Raw genomic sequence first — 7,215 nt, forward strand, 5'->3', positions numbered from 1 at the left:
GATCGAAGTAGGATGCATAGGGAGGCAGCGGACGCACGAGCTCCATGTGCAGCGACAACCCAGAGAAGCGGGATGAGCCACGTTTAATTTCCAGGGATGTCGGCTGTGCCACGGTAGTTGGCGAAGAAGGTTGATGGCATATATATATATATATATATATATATATATATATATATATATATATATATATATATATATAGGCCTCATGATCCGAGACGGCCTCAGGCCACACCACGTCACTCACTGTTGCAGAACATGAGACGTAAATCCTATCAATGCGCCTTTAAAGGCACTCGTAAAATGAGTGAATCCCGGCCGATTTCCATGGACATGTTCCCATGTATCTACCAACTGGAAGTCACTGATGAACGCCTCAAGTTCAGAGCAGGATGAATAGCGTGGCAGCTAATCCTTGGTCGCTTGGACGCTATTGAAATCGCCGTTGTACCTGGCCTGAAAGAGCGACGCTACTCCTACCGCCAAGAAGACCGATCGTTCACGACGTCGATACGTTCCAGAAGGGGCGTACACATTCATTAACTGGACACCTAACACATTCCTCAAGCGTCGCGGAGATACGGAGCTTCATCTGCCTCGAGGCGGAGGAGAACTGCAATACTGCTGTTAGTTGGGGAAATGTGGAACACAGGAACCGTATAATAGTGCACACCTGGTAAATCGTCGACGTATACCGCTTGGAGAAAGTCAACGTCGATTGCTGCACTGAACAAGTCTGGAAGCACAATTTTGTACGTGTCTGAATGGTTTTAACATTGATGGTCTGTAGGTCATATCCGCGCAATGGGGACCACCTTCAGCAATGCCGTTATTTGCTGGCTGTGTCCTCGCCGTCGTCTTCCGTTACTCAGGAGGAACCAAGGTGTGCTAGGAGACACCCCTCTCCTCATCCACCACTGTGGGCGTAGAACGTTTTTCATTGTCGATCCCCCAATGTCCATAAGATGACCGTGGCTGCGGTAGCATATCTGCGAGTTAGGTGACCAAAACTGACTCCGCAATCATTTACCGCTGTGTATTGATGATTGGTGCTGTCCCCATGATCTGTTCGTCCGAGACACCAAAAGAGCTGCGTTGTAGTCAGCGAGAGCAATATGTGAGGCCAACCTTGTATTATCAATATTTCCTGCGTCGTCAGCCATATGGTCATCAACCTGAGTAGACGTCCACACGAGTCAGTTATCAGAGGGCGTACAGCGTCGTTTTATATATTTCCTCGGTGACTTCTGTTTGCGCACGTGGGTTTCCTTGTTCTAATGAGTGAGTGGTTCCTTTATCACATCCCCCTCAGAGGGAAAAGCGGAAGGCGGTGCAAAACGTAGTGTCGAATTCCATTCTCTCGCTCGAATCTCCCTTCGAAGTAGATAAGCGTTCTCCCTCAATCTGTGACGATTCAGCATGATGCCGGCCAATTCTAGACTTCCTACTGTAACGGTACAATAGCCTTTACAAATTATCTTTAAATTGATTGTGCGCAGGCAACAGAGAATACAGTTTTAATTGTTGTGGAATAACCGAGATTGGAAGCAGTAGCCGTCGGGCATAAGTGATAGTCGCTCATTGGAAGCAGTACTGTACAGGCAGAGCTTATAGTCGGTCATGTATACGCTTATTGTGTAACGGCAGACAATTTGTTTGAAGTGTTTTTTAATTGTGTCTATTAACATCAATGTTCATGTGTTTAAGAAACAAATGTTGTATAGTAAAATCCGTAGTTTGTTAATTTCAATAGCATATTAGTATCATTTACAATAATGAGTGTAGCTAACAGTAGAAAAGCGGTATTTTCAATCTAAATCAATTAAACGCAGGCCACCCATTGACAAAAAAAGAATGTATTCGGTGCACAGACGCAGGAAGTAGCTTTGCATATGGTGACTCGTGTTTGAACCTCGATTCCAATGCAACTTCGGATACGACGGAGAAGACATCACAGCAATTAATTGGTGAGCCAGCAGAAATTCAGCCCAGCCGCGCTTCGAGTAGAATTCGATTCAACGTCGTGTAGTAGTGCCTAGGAAAGGAAGAGTATCGGTGTTAATAACATTTAATTACGTGGAAGAAGTATTTTAATTACACATAAGCGGTAACTCATAACAAAAAGTGACTCTTGATAACATGGCCGACACAAAGCAAAACTGTAGTGTTGAAAATGAGGAAGGAGAGTATAACGATTCAGTAAACGGAGAACAGAGTAATGTACTAGAAAATACCACAGCCGAATTAACAGAAGATGGCGGTATTGTTACCTTTGACGTGCCCAAGCCTAGTTCAATGCCGTTGGCTATTCAACAAACGGGAACCACTGTTGTTAGTAAAGACTTCTTTACTCAGTTATTAGGGAAAACAGAATTAATCGTGGATGACAAAAGCAAAGAATCGTAAAGGCAATTAGAAATATTCAGGAGGAAAGCAAAAGATTGTGGAAGGAAAACAAAGAAATGCAAGAGGAAAACAAACAAATTCAAGAGAAAAGAGAAACTAAATTGAACAGATTAATACATACTGTTAATAATTTGTGAACCGAGCTTACTAAGACTTTCTATGAAAAATATGATCAACTCAGAGAGGAATGTATAGTCAGCCACGAAGAAATTGAAACGGAAATCCAAGAATTTCGGACCCAAGTTCACGGAAAAAAGCAATCAAACAACCGAATTGGTTAGTACAGCTCATGATCAAATACTGGCGCAAAATGACGAAATTATTAAAATTAATAATTTGTGCAAGAAGAACAAAGAATTGCAGAGTATAATGGTTAACGGCGTGCGGGCGCTGTGCAATGAATTGAACAATGGAGTAGACAAAATCCGTAATATAATTACTGGCACTGACGAGAAGTCGATGGCATTTAGTAAAGAGAATTCGCGTGACGAAATTAATACTGTATTACGCGAAGCAGATAGCAACAATGTTGGCGAAACGCATGCAATTCTTGACAATGGACTGAGCACCTAAAAGTTCCTGAACTATGATCAGAAACAAGATATTCATGCTGTTGCCATTATTAAGCAATTTAATCACGCATTTCCGAAGCCTTACAATGAGCGTGCTAAAATTTACACTTGCGTCACTTACATAAAAAGTGAGGGGAATATGTGAGGTATCCGAGATACCGAAATTAACAAGTACGAAGAATTTGAGTCAGCATTTTTAAATAAATATTAGTCTAAAGAGAAGGAGTAGGACTTTAAACCAAAATCTCTTACACCCCCTCTACCTGCCGCCCCAATTATGCAAGATATCACGGTATTAAGACATTACAGTACCATGCGTGAGTATATACAGAAGTACTGAAACGCCAATGCATATTTAGACGATCTGATCAAGGAGGAAGAGCTGGTATTGATTTTAGTACAGAAATTACGCTTCGCAGTTCGCGAGAAGCTAGCGCTTACGTCGCAGTTAAAAATGGAACAAGCGTGTTTGTTAATTGACCGCATGGAAGCACTTAACACGGAACAAGAACAGTGAGAACGTAATAACAACAGTAATTATCAGAGAAGATATAATGGCCCGATGCTATAGCAATTCCAAGGGCACGGACAACCAAGTAGATTTGATCGCCGATATGACGGGAGGCATTGAAGAAATAATTATGACAAACGTGATCGCTTCAGCTGAAACAGATCGCTGAACCGGTCACCTAACAACGAAGAAAGAACACAACATCGATCACCGGAACGTGCTAGAAGCCGCGACCGTAATCAGCGGAATAATGAACTGTTAAACTAACAAAGGGAGGCCGCCAATTGTGAAATTCAGATTCGATTCATACTGCGCATAATAAAAGCTCATGGCCAGAGGTGTAATGTGGCAAAGCACCAAGATGCACTTCTCGGCCGTTGTCGAGAAAATCGACAGTCAAAAGAAACCGTTGCCGTGAAATACTCTCTACGATTCACAAGTTTCTACAGCGTCGTGGCGCAGCGGTAAGCGCTGGGGTTTGTAATCCGAAGGTCGCCGGATCGAATCTCGCTCCATGCACCTTTTTTTTTAGTATTTGTTTTTTTGTAATTCAAATGTGTATATATATGTATATATATATATATATATATATATATATATATATATATATATATATATAATTCCCGGCAATAATCAGTTGCAACAATTATGCATATAATAAGTTGTTGAAAGTCGTTTGTCGTGGAAAAACTGGCGACTTCGAACATCATTATGTTTTCCGCAAACATAGTTGTATTTCACAAATGTTACTAATTGTCTTCATAATGTTAACCACGTATAGTTAACGGAAGACGTAGAAACGATATTCCGAAACGAATACGTATAGCGTAAGTCAAACGTTCGAATTACAATAGAGACCCCACGAACACAAATTTGCTGTGGCAGGTATGAAATATAAACTCCGTTACTCGCTCGTTACACTTGAAGGACAGATGTTGAATGGGTCGAAACTAGCCGCCGCATAACAGTGTAGTTAGTTGCCTGCTAACTTCGAAAGAAGGTAGATGCGGTCCCTAGCGCAACTTATAACATCGTCGAAAATCAGCTTTGGTACACCCTGTTAAAAAAAACGGAAAAATGGAGGCGGTACAATTGGAGAGCGATCCGCCTTCACCAACATGCATAAGCAATTCATTAATGGTTTATATATATACATTTTAATTACAAAAAACTAATAATTAAAAAAAACTTCATGGCGGGAGATTCGATCCGGCGACCTTTGGATTACGAACCCGAGCGCCTACCGCTGCGCCACAACGCTGTAGAGAAGCATTAACCGTAGAGAGTATTTCACCGCAACGGTTTCTTTTAACTCGATTTTCTCGACAACGGCTGAGAAGTGCATCTTGGTGCTTTGCCACATTACGCCTCTGGCCATGAGCTTTTATCATGCACAGTATGAATCGAATCAGAATTTCACAATTGGCGGCCTCCCCTTGTAAGCCAAGTTTCGGGAGGCGACCCGCTCCGAAACTCTATTAGAAACGGAAGGGTCAGCAGTTATGATGCATGCCATTCAAGGCGAACGCGTTGATACGGTAGAAGAAGATTTGTACTGGGAGAAAGAGGAAACAGAAAAAGAAATTTTAATGACTTTTGTTGAAATCAAAACTTGTATAATTATACGTAGGTGCTTTAACAGATTCAGCGAGTGAAACGAGCGTAATTTCTGAAGGCTTATTTACACAGTTAAATAATGGGATGGCATACCCAACGTTTCTTGTTAACGGCTTACGTATTGTCAGTGCAGTCGGTAATAGAAGCAAACCCATTGCAGGACAGGCCTTATTGAAGTTTTGGATTAAAGAGGATGGATACGAACAGGGTGTACAATTGTTGGCTTCCTGAATGTTGGACTGGTTCTCGAATTGGATTCGCTAACTGAAACGAAATGCGGTATCGATTTTGAGGAAAGTTGTCTTGGAGATTAAGGTGAATAATGGAGAGAAGAAGACTGTGCTCCAAGGGTTAATAATTGAAGATGACAGTAGCGCTGCGTGCTTCAAGATAATATTAATGCGTTTTCGAGGAGAATATGAAACTGTAAATGTTAGCCGTTTTGAGGGCGATGTTGAACTACAGAAGAAGAATGATGACGACGACGCTCTAAATAGTATGCAAATCCAAATTCGATCGTTAATAGAATTGTCTGAAGCGAAGTAAGAAGGACCGACTGAAGTGTTGAAATTTTATGTCGGTTTATTTTCAAAATTAACTGGATTAATTAAAGGACAAGTTTGCAGGATTAAAGTGAGTGACCATGAGCCCTTCCTCAATAAATCATATGCAGTACCATTAGCTAGGAGGGAAGTCGTTAATAAAGAAATCAACGAGAATGCTGAATAACTAAATAATTGAGCGCTCCGATAGTGAATACTCAGCCCAGTACACGCTGCTGCCAAGAAAGGCGGTGGCGTTGGTACTGTAGTGGATGTTCGAACGATGAATTGCGTAATTCTGCCGGAACATGATCAACCTAGAAACTTAAGAGCCCTTACTACAAAAGTTCAAGGGAGTTAAATATTTAAGTAGTCTTGACTTGAGTAGCAGCTATTTGCATCTACTCCTAGACGAAAATAGTAGAAAATATGAAGCATTCCTAAACAACGGAAGATGCTAGCAGCTTCAGAACATGACGCCTGGTTTGTTAACATCTTCAGCAGCTTTTATGCGAGAACCAGATGAAGTGCTCGGAGAAGATTTATTAAAGCATGTGACTCTCTGCGTTAAAGACATTTTAGTTAGTACCGCCCTCTGAGAGAAACATCTGGATATGCTTTGTCGAGTATTGACGCTTTTAGAAGAGCTAGAGTTAACGTTAACACGTAAAATTCAGCATTCGCCAAATCACAGAATAAGTTTCTTGATCATGTTATTAAGTCGCGTGGATCCGGCAAAAATGGACACAGTGAGGAATTCTCCGCTACCGAAGTCTTTTATCGATTTCTGTAATTTCTATCGCCGTTTTCTGCCTGAATTTTGTTTACTTTCACCAGTATTAATGGAAGTATCAAAAAAAGACACCATTTGAAAGTGGAGTAAGGAACGCCAAGACGCGTTCGAAACAATAAAAACTACATAAAGCATCAATAGTGCACCACCCTGATCTAAATAAGAAATTTTATCTCGGAACTGATTCAAGCGATTATGCTATTGGCGCAGAATTATATCAGCTAATAGAAATTAACGGAGAAATTGAGCATCACACAACTGCATTCGCGAGCCGTGCCCACACTAATCGTGAAAAAAAAGTACTGTCACAGAAAAAGAAGCACTCGCTATCGTGTGGAGTTTTGAAAAGTTTCGCTTTTACATGTTTGGAGGACACAAAGTGGTAGTGACAGATCATAAAGTGTTGTCATTTCTACTTAACTGCAAATTGATGAACGACAGGCTCACCCGCTGGGTGTTGACCGTTCAACAATTCAGCTTCGAAACACAGTACATTTCAGGAACCGAAAACATAGTACGGATGGGCCGTCAAGTTTATCTGAAGGATGTGAATCCGTTATGTTGCACCCTGCGGAAGAACGATATGACGATCCACTTTATAAGAGGCGTGAAAGGTGTACGTTCTATACGGAAAATGCTCACAAACATAAAACGTGAACAGGACGTCGACGAAACGCTTAAAATGGTAAAGGAGAAACATAATTATCACATTCTGTGATAAAATACGTCCGTATCATTTAAAACAGGATGGATTTTTATATTGATGTAGAAATGTTA

Source organism: Schistocerca serialis, chromosome 8 (genome assembly GCF_023864345.2).
Source record: "Schistocerca serialis cubense isolate TAMUIC-IGC-003099 chromosome 8, iqSchSeri2.2, whole genome shotgun sequence".
NCBI lineage: Eukaryota > Metazoa > Arthropoda > Insecta > Orthoptera > Acrididae > Schistocerca > Schistocerca serialis.